Below are 21,899 nucleotides of genomic sequence, written 5' to 3'. Positions count from 1 at the left end.
TTATTTTTTTTTGAAGGTAAATTATAAATATATTATTTGAGATTTATTTAAAATATGAATTGATCTTTAAGAATTGAAAAATTATAAATATTCTTTTGTCAGAAATTTTTTTAAAACAGAATTAATTAAAAAATTAAAAATCCCTAACTACTTTCCTATAAACTAATTAATTGAAATAAATTTATGATATCATTAAAAACTGTTAATTGACTTGATGATTTATTAATAAAATAGGTTATTTGTTATGAAATTAAAAACTACAAGGGATGAAATGTAATTTTTAGAACTATAAGAAGTAATTTGTATTTTAAACAAATCTCAAGAGATATATTTGTAATGTTTCCTATTTTCTATTGTTCATATATAGCCAAAAAGTCTTTATGGCTTGGTTTGGGAAGTAGGTTGGCTTTTTGGTTTTTTGACTTTTTTTGCTATTTTAGCCTGGGCTAAAAAGCTTAGTTTGGGAAGGACTTTTTGGCTTTTTGACTTTTTTGACTTTTTTTGTGAGAGAAGAATGTAATGATTATAGGTTGGATGTGATGCTTTGTTTGTTATGGCTAAAATAGCCTATTTTGTTTTTTGTGTCTAAAATAGTCAAAAAAACCTGAAAACCAACTTGCCAAACAGAGGCTATATATGATTTTGAACTAAAATATCACCATCAGTTTTTCCATCACAATTAACGAAAATTGTATCACATACACCGCTTCTTAGAATAGGTCTGATTTTCTAAAAAAATAAAATGAAATTAACTCAAAAAAAGATAATTTTATCCCATTTTCTCCAAACTTAAAATTAGATTAAGATGCCAAAAAGAAAATTAAAGATTGATCTAAAATATAATTAAATTAAAATATAAAATAAATAATAATTAACAATTGATCTAAAATATAATTAAATTAAAATTAGATTAAGTATTAGGAATTACAATAAATAATTAAAGATTCAAGTTTAATTGCAATCTAAAATATAATAAAATTAGAATTAGATTAAAAGGTTTTGAATTACAATAAATAATTATGGATTTAAGATTAATTGTGATATAAAATATAATAAAATTAGAATCAGATTAAAAGGTTTGCAATTACAATAAAGTATTAGTGATTTATGATTAATTGTGATTTAATTGAATTAATGTAGAAAATTATACATTATGTATAAGGGGGAGAAGGAAAAAAGAAAATAACAAAAAAATACATAAAATTTGAAGGTATTACAATAATTTCACATATATTTGAGTACTTTACCTCCTAGGTTTAAATATAATAAACACTACAAAAAATTAAAGTTTTAGAAATCAAAATTTAGGGGCAAAATTATTTTTTAGGGGCCAAATAATTTTGTTGCGAAAAGTGTCGTTATTATATTTTTAGAAACAAAAATTAGACATTAGTGATGAATTATTATCCTTTTGGGACTAAATTTTTTGTCTAAAAAAATAAACCATTTTGAGACCAAATTATTTTGTCCCTAAAAGTCTATTTATTAGTGACATTTTCAAAATTTTGTCCATAATAGCCTTATTTTTGACTTTTTGGGACAATTTTTAAATGACTATCTCATGACGATAGAAATTGATCCTTAAATGTCTTTTGCAACAAAATTCACCTTTGGAGACCAACATATTTGGTCTCTAAAACTTTTCTATATTGTAGTGAAAATAGTTTCTATTTGATTTTAGACCAATTGCCATTATTAATTCTAGATCCACAACAATTAGATATGGGATTCAAACTTTCATTTTATAATAACTTCTATATTATTATTGTTATCTCGAAAACACCAATTATTTTCATATCTTACACAGTAAAATAAATAAATAATGTCACCATATTAATATAAGCTTGATGAATTGACACCAAACCAAACTTTGAAAGACACTTGTCCACTTTTATGCACAAAGTTTTGGAGTTTTTTTTGTTATCAACATTTTCGACTTAATCAAATTGAATACCTTATGTTACAAGTTAGCATAGAAAAAACATTTACAAATATATAAAAATAAAAGTGGATTTGTGCTATAGTGCTGATGCAAGTGAAAACTGTAATTTTACTTTTATCAACACACAAACTTGACTTGTACATTTTTTGCTACTCCTCGTAATAATGTTAGAAATACAAAAATCATATACAGAATTAGATACAATCCTCTAATAAGAAGTGAGATCCACATATATCATGTGAATCTCACCTCTTATAAGAAAGAAAAATGTGAGTCACACCCCATATAAAAAAATTGTGTCATATTTTATATTTAATTTTTGAAAAATGTTTGGTGACATGAATTATTGTGACTCGAATGGTTCGAATGTGTCAAAACGATATCGTTTTATCGTTTATGGTGTTTCGAGACATATTTTTTCGAGTCACCTAACATTGTTGTTAATTTTTATGCACCTAGGTTTACTCATTCCTTTATCTAGTTTTCACTATTTACAGTTTTTCTAACTTTGATGAGGTAAACTCCAAAGTCCAAATGGACACTTGAATGTGATGGATATTGTACTATCTCATGATTTTCAAATTGTGCATATGAATGTGCAAGTGTATGAGGACAAAAGTGCCCGCCTGGAAAGTACTGTAAGGTGACACACACTTACTACTGCACAGTTTTCATTACTCATAATGAGGCCCATAACCAAGAAACTACGCAACTCTCTCTTTATGGTTATTTTATACGACTTATTAGGTAGCAAACCATATAAACAATTACACCAAGGCACATGCACCTAGCTTTAAGTGTTTATTGGGACTTTCTTTTAAAAAATAACCTTTAAACCTTCATTATTATATGTGAATAGCCAAACCCCTTTCCCCCTTTTTTTAAGAATGTAGAAATGATTTTATTCCATAAGAGTCAAAAGTCTATAGTAGTCTACAATTGAATTGGTCTAATAATTATATTTAACAGCCTAGAAGATAAGTAATTATTTGATCATTCTGTTTTACTAGATAGTCATGTACTTATCTAATAACAAAATTATATAACAACCTCATCAAAAGATGAGACAAAATGACCACTTGTCCTTGTCATTAGACACACCCCTTCTTAAACCATGAAATAACTCTTACTAAACGTGGGCTAAACATAAAAGAATGTGCTAGTATGAATGCTAGAGGTTTTATTTTAGTAATGTTATACAAAACCAATTTTAGTTAACTTAAAAGAATTTTGTTCTATACAGACAAAACATTATGGATGTAATGTTATTCTAATAATTTTTTTGTTTTGTTTTATTTATCACGTAATATGTCATTAGTGTATTGATAATTGACATGAACAATGAAATTTATTAAATTAATACAATAATGACACAATATATGTAAATAAAATTTAATTTTAAAAATAAGATTACATAACTTTGGCATTTGTCTAGTTTTATGGATATATTCATGTTATTAGTTTAACTTTCATATGGGAACTCCAAAGAGTTAAGCATGCCTATGCTTTGAGCATGATGTTAAATTATATTCTTATCCATTGGGCAATATTATAATTAAAGGAATCCTCATAGCCAATAGTTTAGAATGAAATAAGTTTGTTGAATGCATAGATCATGTAATGCAAAATTAACAATCCTTTTCAACACTTTGACCTCTATAAAATCTCAAAGTACTAACTATGTTGGCCATATTAGATCTTAATTACTTCAAAACTTGTATTTTTAGCATTAATGAGGGGATTATGATGGTACGCCGGTCAAACAACCCACACCTTGGCATTTTGTGTTGGAAATGGTTATAAAATTCTGAATAAAACCAGAATTTTTTCATAAGTTCGGTCTATTTTTTAGGTGGGCCCCGAGTGTCGATTTACTCGGGTCAAAGTGGTAACGCGTTCTATGCCGCGTTGTGATTCACGTGGTATATTTGGTTGCTCAAAACCATTACCGAGTGAATGGGAAATTGAAGCCAAAGTGTGCTCCATGGAAATGGAGTTTTGGTGGAAATTCCTTAAGGTTGTAAATTGGCTTGTCCCACATTGATTTGGTGGGAAGGTTTGAAAGGGTTTATAAGGCTTAGGGTGAGATACTTGGGGTGTACCCCAAGGGGTACCCAAGTGTTTTAGAGGGAGAGGTTATGGGCTAGACCCATTGGACCCAAAAATCACAACACGCGCGCTGCCGCCGTCCGTCCGGTCAGGCGGGCTGGGCTGGGCTGGGCGCGGGTGTGTGGTTGGGTTGGGCTTCTAATCTTATTGGGCCAAAAACATTTGAATTTAATTTTATTTTTTATTAAAATAAAATCCAGAATTCAAATTAAATTGGTTTGGATTTTTTGTTCATCCAAACAGGGCCCTTCCCGTTTTCAAACAAAAATAAACTGTTTTGGAATTAGTGCACACCCAAACAGGGTCCTTCCCGTATTTGATATCTGTTTGAATTGACCCAAAAATCACCACACGCGCGCGCGCGCCGCCGCCGTCCGTCCGGTCGGGCGGGCTGGGCTGGGCCTGGGCTTGGGCGCGGGTGCGTGGTGTGTGGTTGGGTTGGGCTTCTAATCTTTTTGGGCCAAAAACATTTGAATTTAATTTTATTTTTTATTAAAATAAAATTCAGAATTCAAATTAAATTGGTTTGGATTTTTTGTTCATCCAAACAGGGCCCTTCCCGTTTTCAAACAGAAATAAACTGTTTTGGAATTAGTGCACACCCAAACAGGGCCCTTCCCGTATTTGATATCTGTTTGAATTGTTGAATCTGTTTGAAACTCAAAACCCAACAGGTATCATACCAGTTCAATTCAAAACCAAGAGCCACATACCTGTTCAATTCAAAACCAACAGCCACCTTCACATCTATAAATAGGACCACCCTCATTTGATGTTTTTCAATTCAGAAATTTCGTATTTCACCTCTGCTAATTATATTCTTCATCTTGCTGCATTTTATTTTCAAAAGAAAGAGTGTAAACACTTAGTGTGTTCGTAAGGCAAACAATTAGTAGTGCTGCTATTGTTTGTGGTACATCATTTCATCCTGGGAGATAGACGTCCGAATTCTGAAAGCACCGTGGAGAGGACGAATCTATCTTAAGGACACAGTGTCAAACACTGGACTTGATCAGAAAATAATTCGAAGAAATTAAATCAAGTAAGTTATTTAATTTATTTTCAGTGTTGTTTTTATTTATTTAAATCAGATTTTAATTTTGTTTTTGTAACAAAATAAAATCTGTTTTTATTTATTTATTTTTATTTCGAGTTTGATTTTTGTAATCAAACAAATTCTCTCCTTTTCTTTATTTTTTTAAATTCTATTTGTTGTTGTGTACACAATAGAATTAAATCTTTTAAATACAGTGAAGATTGTCCAACACTTTGGTCATTTGTGCTTAATGTGATGCTCAACGAATGTCAAAGAAGTTGTCTTTACATATGTCAACAAGTGTCGAGGTAAGTGTGAAGCAGTATCAAAACGGATGTCAAATAGTGTCGAGACAAGCGTTAAGATGAGTGTGTCAAGCAAAGTCGAGATGAATGTCTAGAATTGTCAAAATAATGTCAAGCAGCATGCCTAGTGCCCCTGCCATGCTTGCCCTTCATGGTTGGTCTAGGAAAATTTTAATCTATTTTCTTTTCTTTTTCTTATTTTTGGTTATGAGATTCACCCTAAAACGCCATTGAAAAGGGTATAGCTTGTTGAATGAAGAACTTGATCATTATGATTCCTTCAATTGCATTATTCTTAATGTTGTTTACTTTCTAAAAAACAATGCAAAAATATTATCACTTCCTTAAGGTAAATATGTATGAAGGCATTTTAGAATTATGTGTGCAACCAAAAACAATTCTCAGATAGTTACTATCCCTGATATCTTCAATTCTTCTGATTCAAATGATTTTTCTACCACACAATCAATTTTTATTTTTTATTTTTTAAATTCTAATTGTGTGATAGAGAAAATGTTTGAAGTAAGGGGATAGAAAATAATTCTACCAATGATAATTATATTTTATTGATTTTTGCAAAATTACCATACAATCAAAACCATGAATAGTTTTTATATTTCCTAGTGCTGATGAGTGATTTGATAGTGATAGTTAAAAGGTATTTATGTTTGTGAATTATTTGTGTATTGCTTATTGATGTAGTGTAGTATGTTCTAAAGGAGTGTTGATAGCAAGTGTCAAACAAAAATGCTATATATATTAAAAATATATATCTAAAATTTAAATTTATGTTATAGTTTCACTAAAATATATAGCTCTTAACATATTGTTGAAGAGAAACAAAAGGAAGGGATGAGATGATATTTTACATTTAAAATATTCTCAATGGATAAATTGAACTTTCTTATTGTAAAAACACGGAAGGATTAACTTTCAGTGTTAATTTTAAAATTTTATTATAGATTCATGAAAAAAATTATAATTTTAATTATTGATATTTATAAATTTTACCATTTATTTGTAATATTTGTTCAAAACATGCACTAAATTGAAATTCTTCCTAAAAACATTGGGATAAAAAAACTAAAAAAACTAGTAACTTAAAGATATTTTCAAAATCAGGTCCAAGACTAGTGCAAAACAAAGCCAGGCCAGAGTCAGTAGATTTTGAGATCATATGAAAACGTCCATCATATTACCCATTTGCACTCTTCATTCACAACAAAGTTGGAAAAAGTTTTGGTTGCATTTGGTAGAGTTTTAGAATTATAATTTGATAATAGAATTATATTTTGAGTTTCTGAGTTTTGAAATTATGATTTGAAAAGGGAAAATTTGTTTGGTTATGAGTTTTGAAATTGAATTGAGTTTTAAATTTTTGATGTGACATATAAAATGAAAAAATTTGTTTGGTTATGAATTTTGAAAAGAGTTTTCAAAACTTAATTAAAAAACTTATAACTTATAACTAAACACACAACTCAAAACTCTATTGAAAATTCTATTCAAAATTCATAGCCAAACTCTATCCAAAAATTCAATTCAAAAAAAATAATTTATCATTTTAGTCTAAAAAAATATTTTGTATGTTTAAAAAATATCAAAAACAAATATAATTTTTTTCTTCCAAATAACTGGTGGTGATTGGCAATTACAAAAAAAAAAAACTGTTCTGATCAACTGGCTGGATGTCCGGGGAGACGTCTGGAAGGATGATCGGGTAGACCCAAAATTCAAAAATTCTACTGCTTTTCAGAATGGAGAAAACGAAATGTGAAAGAGAAATATGTTTTGAAAACTCCATCTAAACGTGAAGGAAAATATATTTTGAAATGTGTGATAGAATTACATTTTTAAAACTCCATTCAAACAAAAGAGTAGAATCACATTTTCAAAACTACACCAAACATATCTTGATTTTCCATGGCATTATTTACTTTACCAAGCTTGAATTAGAAAGGCGTTTTAATAAGAATAAAGTTTTGTTCGTATAATATTTTTCATATTAATTGGCGCTTTATTTGAGACGAGTGGCGAAGCCACATGAAGATCAATGGGTCATGTGCCCCTCCCGATTTTAGATTTATAATTTTTTTTTAACATATGAATATAAATAAAATTTTAAACAAAAATAATATTTAGATAAAATGTTAATGGCATTTCTAAATTTATGAAAATAATAATGGTTGTTTTATTAAAAATGAAAGGATTACAATAAATTATATTTTTATATATGAAAATTTTATAAAAAAATCTCAATACAAAAGTAATATTCATCGGTATTGATATGTAAATATAATTAATCTTATATATATGTAAAAGTTATTAGAATGTTGGTTATATTTATATGTGGTTCGTATGTTACTTTATTATTGATTGGTGATGTCATATGTCAATGATGACGTGATATCACTATTATATGAAATTTTTATTCAAATTTTATAAAAATTTAATTTATCTAACCATTTTTAAGACTTCAATAGATGACTTTTTTACATTATTCATGATATACTAGTTATACGCAATACTTTTTTTTTTTATTTTACTTGAAATTAATTATAAAATTTTATGTGAAATATTTTTATAATAATTTATTTAAATTTTTGTACTTAATATTAATTCAAAAATTGTTATTATCTTTTTATTATTGATTATGAAAAAAAAAATTATAATTATAATTAATAAGTGTCCCTTCTAATGTAATTTTCTAACTCAGCTACTGTATGAGAATAAGGTAGAAAGAAAAATATTTATTTATTTATTTATTTTGTCTCATATCTATAGTTTTGGATATTAACCAAACTGTTGACTTTAGTAGAATAATCTATTGATTGGTAAGACATTTTTTTTTCTTGTAGTTTAAAAAAAAAATTGAATTCATTGATGAAACATTAACCCAAAAATAATCAAATTTTCAAAATTATCAGTCAAATTTTAGAGGAATTGACTAGTAAATCTCGTTTTGTGGACTTCTAATCCATAATAGAGATGGCAACGGGGTGGAGCGGAGCTGGGGACTACACTCCCTGTCCCCTGTCCCCAATCCCCGAAAGTGACAATTTTCCCATCCCCGACGAGGACCCATTGCCCGCCCCCGCCCCCGCCCCCGCCCCCGCCCCCACCCCCAATCGAGGATCGGGGATCCCCGACCTCGAAAAATCCCCGAATTATTGTAACATTTCATTTTTTTTTTTTTTATCTGAAACATCCTATTCAATTTGTCAACATTTTTTCAAATTAAAAAATCTGTAAACAACCTATTTAAACATATTTGTCAACATATTATCAAATTAAAAAATTTGTAAGCATTCTATTCAAACATAATATTGGGACTACTCAATATGTCAACATGTTTTCAAAATAAAAAATCTGTCAACATGCTCTCAAAATAATAAATCTGTCAACATTCTATTAAAAAATCTGTCAACATGTTTTCAAAATAAAAAAATCTGTAAACAACAAAATAATATTGGGACTATTCAATATATTGGGACTGTTCAAAAAATCTATAAACAACAAAATAATATTGGGACTGTTCAATAAAATAGCATTTGTCCACATAGCATTTGTAAACAACAAAATAGTCCCATGCACAGCCCACACAAAAGAAAATTCAACAACCACATCACAAGCACAGAGAATAATTAGTCGCAAGCACAGCCCGCAAGGGATAGGTTACCCAAAAAATAAAATTAAAAGAAAAAAAACAAATCCATTACAATATATCAAACCAAATCCATCGTGAAAAAAAAAAAAGAGATAAAAAACCAAGATTATTTGTCCAAATACTCATACAACCACATCACAATTTTCATCATCTCCTTCAACTTGAATTCCTGTTAAATAACAAAAAGAAAAAAATAAATAATCAATACTAGTAATGAATATATAATCAATTAAAAAATGTTAACAATTAATCAATACCAATTAAAAAATGTTAACAATTAATCAATACCAATAAAAAAATGTTAACAATTAAAAAAAAGAAAAAGATGACAACTAATACAAAAGTGGCACACGACTCATCCGAGTCTATCTCATCATCATCATATATAGTTGCATAGCCCACCGATTCCAATATTGAATTTCCTAAAAAGTAAAAAATATAAATTCAGTATTAAAATTATTCCATGGTAATATAAAAGTGAAATAATAATATGAGTACCTTTCATCTCCGCACCCCACAACCAACTTTGTGCACACATTAATGCTTCTAATGTGTTTGGATGAAGTCTACTACGATGTGGACTCACCAACCTCTCACTAGTACTAAATGCTGACTCAGAAGCAACAGTGGATACAGGAATAACTAAAATGTCCCTAGCTATTGCCTGTAAGGTCGGATACTTTGGTCCATTAGCTTTCTACCAATTCAAAACATCAAAACCTGAAGTTCTTGGCAAAACATCATCTTCTAGATAATGGTCCAACTCTGATCGTACATTCTTCATTTTTTTTACTTCTCTTTCTACTAATAAACAAATCAAATTCTGAAAGAGTCTCTGTAACAATTTCTAGATAAGTAGAAGAGTCACCAACAACATCGGTCTCCATACCAACTCGGTGCTGATACTCTTGTAACAAATCGGACGAACCCTATCAACTTCATCTTCAGCTTTGTCTCCATAAAGTTTTTCAAAATAAAACTCCAATACACTCGTCTTATACCTAGGATAAAGTACAGCAGCAACTCCAATAACACCATGCATCACTAACCAATATTTATCAAATTTTCCACCATTTTGACGTCATTGTTCTAATCACTTCAATTTCACAAGAGAGCCATTGAGACATGTCATCCTAATCTTACATAAAGCTGGGAAACAAACATTGGCTGTGGGATACTTAGTACCAGAAAATAACTCTGTGATAGAAAAAAAAAATCTTAAACCTCCCACTAATCTCTCTAGCAAACTCCCATTCTTGCTTACTTGGCACAGTCTTATATTGAGGCTCTCTAATTTTCAACCGAGAAAAGACATCCTTATATAATAAGGCAGTCTGAAGTATCAAGTAGGTTGAATTCCACCTAGTTGCACAGTCAAGTCCTAATTTCTTAGTATGTGGAATACGCAATTGGTTAACTATTTCTTCAATTTTTTCTTGTCTTTTTGGTGTTGTTGTCCAATAAGCTGCACTCTCTCGAATTTTCTACACACCTACTCGTATGACATCCAATCCATCTTTCACTATCAAATTCAAAATATGCGCACAACAACGCATATGAAACAAAGTACCACCCAACAAAAGCGATATATTACTCAACTTATCCATCAACATGGTAATCATGGCATCATTTGTGGAGCAATTATCAACAGTAACAGTAGAGATTTTTCTATCAATATTCCAGTCCATCATATACTCAAGCAAAGTATCACAAAGAACTTCTTTTGTGTGTGGACATGGAACATAAATAAACCTAAAATATGATATTCATAGACAAGTATTAATAACATGCAAATTGAATTGAATAAGATAGAACTTTTAAATGATTTGTAAATTTACAAATATATACCTCAAAATGCGACTTTACAATGTCCATGAATCATCAATAAAAATGTGCGGCGACAGCCATGAATCCTTTCTTTTGATTGCTAACTGTAACGCCCTCAAAATTAACCCATTATATATATATATCATTGACATGCAATATTTAAAGAAAACAATTCATTAATTCATTCATCAGAGTATTACTAAATAAAAGCGTTACATGTAACATCAAATTAAATGCCCTACGGGCTAACATCTTTCCAAGCCAACACTTGGACACAGAATATGAGTTCTAACTCAAATACAAACAAAGCCCTAGGCTTGAATGTTTACATGTAATATCAAATAAATAAATAACAACTAAACTAAACAGAGTCTTCAACTCCAATTCCTTCCAAGCTAAGTCCTTGGAGGTAGCTTATCACCTGAACCTGAAAATGATGTTCCCATAAAGGGTGAGCCACAGCCCAGTAGAAAAATACTAAACCAAATATAAGCATTCGATAAAGCTATAGCATTCAATAGATGGTTAACCAAGATAATCAATTATAACTTGATACTGTCTCATGACACTAATGTCTATGACATGTTTCAATTCCCATTATTATCAATATGGCTCAGAACCTAGCCAAACTTACAACAGTGAACTATATATCACATTCACATTACTTCCAATATCAACAACACAGATGAGACTCAGGCTCATATCAAAACACTTCGTACTTCTCATTTGATACACATTTTAGTGTTGTATCAATAACATGTAAAAACACTTCAATCTAATAAGCACACATAATAGTGATGCTAATGGAGTCCATCCCTTATCTCCTCCCAAACAAAAATTTGGTTTAGAGGTACATCCCCTATCTTCCCCTAAACTGTGGAGTACATCCCCTATCTCCTCCCAAACAATATGCATATGCAATGCTCAATCAGCACATGTATTTTCTGTATTAATTCAATAGTCTAAATTTATGACTTAAACAAATTGATTAGTTTCAATTTTTCCTAATCCACATGCAATGTCTACAACAAACACGACTATCCTCCACCGATAGCCCAAAACAGTTATTTCTAGACTGGAAATAAATATATCAACAATTCAATAGGCGAGTGATTTTAATTATCCAACTACACCATTTAATCAATGAATTCCTCAATTTCATGCATTCACTACTACAAAAATAGTTAAAGATCACACTTTGAGAAAAAAAAATATCTCACTTTTTTTGGAAGTGTGATAAAAAAAATTAGATTAATATTTTTATCACACTTAATTTGATTGAGTGTGATAATATTTATTTTTTATGTCACTTTTCAATTAAGTGTGATTATATCTATTTTTTTAATCACATGTTCTAATTAAAGTGTGATTATATATACACTACTACTTTTTAATCACACTTTTTAAATAAGTGTGATTATAAATATATTTTTTAATCACACATTCTAATTAAAGTGTGATTGTTTATATATTTTTTAATCACACTTTCTAATTAAAGCGTGATTATATATACACTACTACTTTTTAATCACACTTTTGAAATAAGTGTGATTATAAATATATTTTTAATCACACATTCCAATTAAAGTGTGATTATATATACATTTTTTAATCACACTTTAATTAGAATGTGTGATTATATATATACTACTACTTTTTAATCACACTTTTTAAATAAGTGTGATTATAAATATATTTTTTAATCACACATTGTAATTAAAGTGTGATTATATATACATTACTACTTTTTAATCATACTTTTTTAAATGAGTGTGATTATATATATATATATTTTTTAATCACACATTCTAATTAAATTATGATTATTTATATATTTTTTAATCACACATTTTAATTAAAGTGTGATTACATATACATCACTACATTTTAATCACACTCCCTAAATAGGTGTGATTGTATAAAATATTCTAATTTGATTTTTATATAAAATATACAATTCCTAAATTTGCGCCTCTATTCTACACCCATGAATGACAGAGGACGAATCTTTCCATCCCCAACAAAGTTGAATTCACAAACACAGAGGTCTATTCTCTCCACTACAACAAAACTGGGGTTTCACGGATTCACATTAACGACATACAGTAAATGCAAGCCATGGTAAATAAAAATATCCACTACTACAAAAATAGTTAAAGATCACACTTTGACAAAAAAAAAAAAAAAAAAAAAACTATCTCACTTTTATTAGAAGTGTGATAAAAAAAATTAGATTGATGTTTTAATCACACTCAATTAAATTGAGTGTGATAATATTTATTTTTTATGTCACTTTTTAATTAAATGTGATTATATATATATATTTTTTTTTTAATCACACTTTTAATTAAAATGTGATTATATATATATTTTAATCACACCTTCTAATTAAATTGTGATTATATATACACTATGACAATAATATTTATTTTTAATCACACTTTTTAAATAAGTGTGATTATATATATATATATATATATATATATATATATATATATTTTTTAATCACACTCTCTAAATAGTGTGATTGTATAAAACATTTCAATTTGATTTTTATATAAAATATACTATACACAAATTCGTGCCTTTATTCTACCCATAAATGAGAGGACGACTCTTCCATTCCCAGTAAGATTGAACTTCACAAACACACAGGTCTTTTCTCCTTCTCCTTGCCTTCTATTTATGAAACGAAGCCCTATTTTGTTTTCTTCATCACACCTCCGAACCACCATTGAAGTTACTCACAGCTCCGAACCACCATTGAAGTTACTCATTCAAATTTGTCTTTTGAAATAACAAACCTCTTGAAATTTCTGGTGAGTTCTCTATTTTTTATGCCCCTTTTGTGTGTATATATTATGATTATGATTATTATTAGTGGAATTTTATAGTTATAGGTTTTCATTGTGAATGAGGGTCTTCGGGTGGATATGAAGCACAGGTACTCCAAAATATTGCCGTACAAGTACCAATTATTTACCGGGTGTGGGTACATATACCGGTACGGTTGCACGCATACCGAGTACGCCAAAAAACGCACTGGATACATTTTATATGATCAGTATAATGATGGGTACGTGATGGACATGCTACGGGTACTTTTTTTGGTACTTCGGGGTACAAAACGAGAGTTTTTACAAATTAAAGGGTACCGGAGCAAGTTTTTTGGTCTGTTTAAAATAATGATACAAATTTGGGGTACGTTTGTAATAAACAAAACATGAAACAAAAAATTACGGTTCTACTCTATTTAATTGTCTCTCTCTTTTTCTTGAAACACGGAGAGACTTCCAAGAGTTGAAGAACTCCTTCCTGTGAAGCTATCGAAGAGGTTCAATCGAAAGTGCTAATCGATTCTCTCCTTCAAAGATCACATTCCGGTAAGTTCATCTTCAATTCTTCCTCCTCTTCTTCTTCATTTTCTTTGTTCTGTCCATCTTCGATCTCTTTGTTCTTCGATTCTTCCACTTCTTTCATTTTTTTTCCAGATTTTTTTTTTGTTTCTTCGCAGCAAACGAAGAATGAAGACATCAATTTTCATTTTTTTTTTCCAGATTTCTGTTCTGTCCAGATTTCTGTTTCCTCTTTTTTCATTTTTTTTCCAGATTTTTGTACTCCTCCTTGGCAGCAAACGACTCCCTCTGCTCTAGTGACGACTCCTCTTCTCGTCAGGTACTCCCTCTTTTCCCTCCGTTTCTAGGGTTTTGAATGCTGTTCTATTTTTGCATGCTCTTTCTTTTGAATCTCAATCTCCGTTTTTATTTTTTGATTTTATGTGTTTGAATGCGTAAATTAATATATTCAGTTGGTTTTTTAGACTGTTTGTGGAATGAGAGGTTTGTTCCGTTGTAATGGTTGTTAAGCTGTTTTTTTGTTTTAGGTTCTGTTTGATTAGAAACAAAATTTGTTTGAATGTGAAATGAAAGGAAGAAAAGGAAAATATATTTTCTTGTAAACATTTTATTAGGATGAAATTTTTGCAGGAAAAAGATAGAGAAATTTTTTATAATTTTAACTATAGGTAACCCCTTGCATTGCATGGGCAAATATTATTATTATTATTATTATTATTATTATTATTATTATTTTGTGCAAGAAATTTAAAACTCAATTACCATTGCTAATATGTGTTGTATAGAAAAAACTAATTTTGTTGTTGTTTCCTACTCTTTCATGCTAAACAAACTTACCAGAGCATATTGGTTTTTGAATCAATGTGAACAACTTGTGCTGAGTTATATTAAAATTTAATTAAGCTAATGGGTGTAGTGTAATAAAACATTTTTGTTTATAATGTCTTCTCTTTGATATACTTATAAAAAAAAATTAAAATAAGGGAATTACATCCGTATTTTTTATTACACAAATATGGAGGGTAGCATAGTTTTCTTCTCCCCCTTTACATCCTTCCTAAACATTTAACAACCAATTTAGTTTACAAAAGAAGGAGAAATTGTTGAAAAAATTAGTATTGGCATAATTCAGATTAAGATTGTGGAAATTACTCCAAGGATCCTCTTTTGTTGACCACATAAGGGTAGTTTTTTTTGGGTGAATAACATAAGGGTAGTTGGTAGGTCCTAAAATATTATGATTTATATTGCTGAGAGCCCTTCTGCGGTTATTTAACTTCTGTTGTTGAAACCTCTGAAATCCCACCATTCTTGAACCTTCTTTTGAATTCAGAGAGAAAGAACAAGAAAATTCTTACAAAATTACAGCTAAATGGATTGTGTTCGATCTAGACTACTTGATCAGAGCTTGGAAAGAAGAGTGAGGAAATTTAATGTTCATATTGAATCTTACCTTGAGAGTCTGAGGGTTTAATGGCAGCAGGTCCATTGTTCTCATTTGATCCACCCATCTTTGATTTGCTTCAAGACCAACCTACAAAAAACAAAACCCAATTCTAGGAATGTTTGAAGAACCAAGATCATTCATTCAAAGAAAAAGGTGAAAATATGATCATCTTATTCTAAAAACACAGAATATTATAAACAGTCAATATAAAATCTTAACAAGTGACACGTTACATGATATGAAAATATGATCATCATATTATTATTGTTTAGAAAATATTTCAGAGAGTATGAGAAATTTAACAAATGACATATCATCTCTTATATGATAAATAAATATTTTTAATTTTTATATTTTGCCTTTGGCATCATTTGATTTTCACTAATAGCAATTTGATCTATGAACGCCTCTAGTCAGTTCTGACTTGCAAATCTCATATTTTTGCAATTGCTTTCAACCCTTTTCACTCCCTAATTTATTTATAATTTCCCATAACTATTCTAGGCTTTCCCTTCTTTAAACTTGTTCTCTGTTGTGCTATTTTCTTCTTATTTTCTTTTTCATCATTTCATCTCTTTCTTCTTTTTCTATCCACTCTCTATTTATATTTTTTTCTTATCTGAAAACAGATACACCAGCACATAATTGTTAAAATTTTGGTGGAATTGTTCAATACTCAAATACTGGAACTGTGGGGGATTGTTCATTTGTTTGTTCTTTCGAAGTTGACCCATCTTGACTTGGTATATTAATTGCTCTTCTTTCTCTACCTTGATCTGAGTTTTAATTTTTGTTAGGATTTAGTTTAGTTTACTCTCTCTGTTGATGTGTTGCTATAATAATTTTTTGATAAAATCTTTTCAAGGCTATGATTTACTAAATATGTGTTTATATATACTGTTCAATCATGCTGTTGAAATAAATAGTTTTAGATATTGGGTAATTATCTAAAACTATTTATTTCATCTGTTCAAATGATAATAAACTTATTAAGCTTATACTTGTGACTTGTTCAATTGTAGGTACCATTGGATATTGTTAGTCATTGATCTAACATTGATGATTGTGTACTTACTTGATCCGATTAATTCTAAAATAAACACAAGCTTTGAAATTGTAATAAACACTTAAGTTTGGCTAGTTCGTACATTTTTAAGCAATTTGAGTTACTCTAAAAATATTTTGACATTTGGAATTTCTTTTGTAAAGTGTTTTGAAAATTTATGAAACTACCCAAAGGAGGAGGAGGACCAATCCAGTTTGGAAAGTAGTTCAGGTAATTAATATCATTTTCTCTAATTTTATCATACTTATATTATGCTAATGATCGTTCAGCTTGATTATAACACTTTATATATAGTTTCTAATAATAATGAAAATGCTTTTATGTAGTCCCCGCAACAACCTACAAACGTGGAATGTGGGTTTTATGTAATGCGGTATATGAAAGACCTCATTAGAGATCAAAGCATCCTAAGAAAACAAAATGTGAGTTAAATTCTAAACTTTTATTCCTATTATATTTATGATACTTGTACATCTTCTTCATTATCTAATTGTTTGTAAATAACTTCTTGCAGTTCAATGGAAAAAATACTTGTACGGAAACCAAAATTGATAAAGTGCGAGTTGAATGTATTAATTTCGTACTAAAGAATATGAGTTGAAATCCAATGTAAGTATGATATAACTTTCGTTCTTTAAATTACTAATCAACAATTTCTTTAGTTGGTAAAGAATATAATCACTTCAAGATTTCATTTTGGATTTGTTGATTCTATGTATATTTGGTTTTATAACTTTAAAATATCTGCTCACACATTGAAGATTTTCATTTTGGATTTATTGATTCTATGTATATGTCATATTTATATATGGTAATCCAAACATTTTATATTAGTAACAATCAAAGTTCTTATTCCTTTTCTATTGATGCAAGATATGAAGAGTTAGTGTGATGAGAAAAGGTTCGATTTTGTCTTTTGTAAGTCTCTACAAAAGTATTAAGTTTATTCATATGTTTCTAGCGGTTTCTGAATTAATTTGTGTTTTTATTTTTCAGGTCAGAAATTTCTTGGAGAAATGCAAAATATGGTCAAAGAATTCAACAACTTAGTTTTTTCAAGTTTTTTTTATTTTTATTTTTTAATATATGTAAGCACAGTTAAAAACCTTTTACTAATTCCTTTGTATATACTTTTTGAACATTTAACTTTCATTTATGAAATATATGACGTTATTCCATTCAATATATGGTTGTGATTCAAAATATAGCATATAGTGTGTATTACATTCTTCAAATGCATATAACATGTGATCTTATCTGATTATTAATCACGTGTTTTATTAGATATTAATCACACTTAAAATCTGTGATCTAAATGTTTATTATCACATGTTTTATTAGTTATTAATCACACTTAAAAGATGTAATCTAAATATTTTTAATCACACTTAAAATTAAAATGTGTGATCTAAATATTATTAATTACACTTAAAAGGTGTGATCTAAATGTTATTAATCACATTTAAAATGTGTGATCTAAATGTTTTTAATCACACTTAAAGGGTGTGATCTAAATCTTATCAATCACACTTAAAAGGTGTGATCTAAATGTTTTTAATCACACTTAAAAGGTGTGATTAAAAATGACCCCTTTTAATCACACTTCCAAAGATCACACTTTAATAAAACTAAAAAGGTGTGATTAAATAACAAACATCACACAAAAAAAGTGTGATCTTTATCTGTTTTTGTAATAGTGATTTAACCAATTTCCCCAATTTCCTTAAATTAATTATACAAATTAATTTATTAATACAACTAGAGTTTTTCCCAAAATTACCAAAGTACTCCCAACATATCAAAATACCAAAACTTAGAACAAAACTTATAGGATAGAGTAGGAAATCCCTACCTCGAAGAAAATAACCCGAATGGAGAAGACGACGATGAATACTCAAATTCCAAAGTGCTCCAAACCACCAAACGTTCAGATTGAATGAAAGCCCTTGACTCACTCTATCTTTTTAATAAAGGACCAAGGTTAGATACTCACCCTAGGTAGATCAATTTTTAGAGAGAAGGCAGGTTTAGAGAGAGAGAAAGAGAGAGAGACTCTCAAGGGGCGGTTTTCTAAAAGTTAAGAAAGAAAAGTAGGTCAAAAAGTGATCCAAAAAGTGAAATCTCGGACTGATGTAGTCGACTCCCCGCTCGAGCGTGAAAATCCCCGCTCGAGCGTCAGACACAGACTCACGCTTGAGCGTGAAAAGAGCCGCTCGAGCGTCGATTGCACACTTCCAGAAGTTTTGCAGGCGATGGTACCCGCTCGAGCGCCAAACTCTCCGCTCGAGCGGAGGGACTGCAGAGTAAAGTACTGGGAGATGGAAAAACACACTCGAGCGTCAAAACTCCCGCTCGAGCGGATAAGCAACAACGAAGAGCCCACTCGAGCGTTAAAACTTCTGCTCGAGCGTGAAGGCCAAAATCTGGACATCACCTTTTGGTTTCAAAGTGCAACCAACCTGTTTCAAACCTGCCCATCACAACCCAAGATTCAAATACAAAGAGGAAAGGCTAGAAGTGATAATGATACAAAAACAAGTCCACGGAACCAAGTCCAGAATACAGTATACAAAGGAAGGAAAAACCGGGATCGCTATACTAACAGTCCACATATCAGTTGTGATTGCTACCCTATTTTTATTATGCTTCACCAAACTCAATGTCTTCACCCTCTCATAATCATAAATATTTAAAATATCACTCTTTATCGTATTTCGAGAAGGCACTTTAAACAATGGTTGAAGTGCTGCTAAATATCGTTTAAAACCAACATGGTCTACGATAGAGAGGGGATATTCATGCAAGATTATGGCATGTGACAACTCTTTCCTAGCAAAATCTTGATAAAAAATATAAGAATTCATTTTTGGACTGTCTCTACTAAAGTTGTTAGTTAAAACTTTTTGCCTCGTGTCCATAACTTTTTTCCTAGTACAACTCTTATGATGATCATGCAAATGCCTAGTTCCATTTTTTGAATCACCTCCAAGATGCTTATTACAATAATTAAATATTGCCTTCCACACCCCATTGACTTGTTGTTTCTTAAAATGTTCCCACACAACACTAGGTTTTCTTTTAGTTCCTCCACAAGTATTAGACTCTTCTTCTAAATCAATAACATTTTGATTAGAGAGGGGAGACGGTGAGTTCGTAGGTGAGTTGGTAGCTGGTGATGAATGTTGTGACGCGTCACTCTCAAATGGTACTTGAGAGTTAACTAGTACTTCAGCGTTAACTGGTGCTTGAGAGTTAACATCTAACATTTTTAACCTTTATAAAAATAATATGGATTGAATTAATGTTAACAGAGGCAACATAACATTAGATTACTGGAACTGAGAAACAAATTAATAATAACTAAGCTAATGGATTGAATTAATGGAGCGGAGAAACAAATTAACTAAACATTTGAAAATAGCAAAGAAACAATTAATAACTAAGCTAAAACAAACAGACATAATTTCAACTAATTTGTTTGTGAATTCACAATTATATTTAGCCAGACATAAGACATATGTACAAGATAGACATAATTACAATTGTATTCAGCTATACATTAGGACCTGAGATTGAATACAATTATATTCAGCCAAACAATTATATTAAGCCAAATAGACTTTAAAAATATAAGACATATTCACAATTATATTCAGCCAAACAGACATAGGCCCCGTTTGGTAAAACTTATTTGTAGCTTAAAGCCACTTAAAGCTTAAAATAAGTTATTTTAGAGTGTTTGGTAAAAATTATTTCACCAACTTATAGCTTAAATAAAGCTAATTTTCAGCTTATTTTCCAAGTGGGTCTGAAGATGCTTAAGGAGATAGCTTAAGCACGCAGCTGTTATATAGGGTACTAAAATGACTTAAATGCCCCTCCTAATCTCCATTATTTACGAAAATGCCACTATATATATCACCACATCTCAACACTGTTCACGAACCAGAGAGAGACACATGCGATTTCCGGCAATGTCTGGCGATTTCCGACAACATGTCCCTCACTCCGGCGATCAAACAGAGATCTCTCTGCTCTCTCTCTCTCTCGCTCTCTCTCTTTGTCTCTCGCTCTCTCTCTCTCTCTCTCTCTCTCTCTCTCTCTTTCTGCGCTACATCCATGGCACCGATCGATCTCGGGTTCGTCGCCATCGCAATTGCAAAGTTCTGTCTGTCTGAACCAACGCCGTCGTCGATTGATCTGAACCAAGCTCTGTCGTCAATCTGAACGAACGCCGTCGCGATCTAAACCAATGTCGTCGTCGATCTGAACGTACGCCGTCGCGATCTGAACCGTCGCCAGTCATCGCCCCTGTGCTTTTCAAATCCTAGAAAATAAATTGAAAATATACTGAAAAAAAAGAAAAATATCAATATTAATATTAATTAAAAAATAAAAAATTGCTTTTCAGAATTAATAGTTAATATGAAAAAAAAATTAAAAAATTACTTTTCAGAATTAATATTTAACACAATTTATTTCAATTAATATTTACTTTTCATAATTAATATTTACTAAAAATGAAATATTACTAAAAATAATTAAAATGAATAATAATATTATGAAAAATAATAATAATAATAATAATTGATGGACAAAATGATACAAATTTTAATATTTAACACAATTTATTTCAATTAATATTTACTTTTCATTTTAATAAAGAAAAGAAATACAGAGAAAGAAGATACGGAAAAAATTAATAATTTTGATAATGAATATATGAAAGATAATATGTAATGAAATCACAACATTAATATAAATTAGAACATGAATATTAATTTTAATAAATTAAAAAAAATTAACAAAGAAAGAAGGGAAGAAAAAAAAATTAAAAAGAAAAGAAAATAAGGTGAAAAAGAAAAGAAAATAAAATAAAATGAAAAAGAAAAAGAAAAAAATGTATTATAAATGAAATCACAAAATTTATATCTTATAAGGGCAAAAATGACAATTATACAGAAAAAACTATTTTACAGCTTATTTACCAAACACTACTCTGCTGCTTAAATCCATAATCCCACAGCTACACCAAACAGGTTACCAGCTTATGTTCACAACTATAAGTTATAATCTATTAAATTATAATCTATAATCACTTTCTCACAGTTCTACCAAACGGGGCCATAATTACAAACAGACAT

The 21,899-nt window shown here is 29.8% G+C and overlaps 1 long non-coding RNA gene across 3 annotated transcripts; it reads left to right on the top strand.

Moving 5' to 3' along the window:
* The first annotated feature begins 14,169 nt into the window (after positions 1-14,169).
* LOC114297656 (uncharacterized) lies at positions 14,170-17,938 on the top strand. 3 transcript variants are annotated; one of them, XR_014348020.1, is made up of 7 exons: positions 14,170-14,269; positions 14,495-14,561; positions 16,319-16,432; positions 16,899-16,965; positions 17,082-17,177; positions 17,270-17,364; positions 17,752-17,938. It is a non-coding gene; the product is annotated as an uncharacterized LOC114297656 (long non-coding RNA). The 3 variants fall into 3 exon arrangements; XR_014348019.1 differs by having other exon boundaries at positions 14,181-14,269; positions 14,401-14,561; XR_014348018.1 differs by having other exon boundaries at positions 14,174-14,561.
* Positions 17,939-21,899: the final 3,961 nt, after the last annotated feature.

The sequence above is a fragment of the Camellia sinensis genome, chromosome 13, assembly GCF_055761805.1.
Source record: "Camellia sinensis isolate YWXY chromosome 13, ASM5576180v1, whole genome shotgun sequence".
Lineage (NCBI taxonomy): Eukaryota > Viridiplantae > Streptophyta > Magnoliopsida > Ericales > Theaceae > Camellia > Camellia sinensis.
This window is presented reverse-complemented; position numbering and strand designations above follow the sequence as displayed.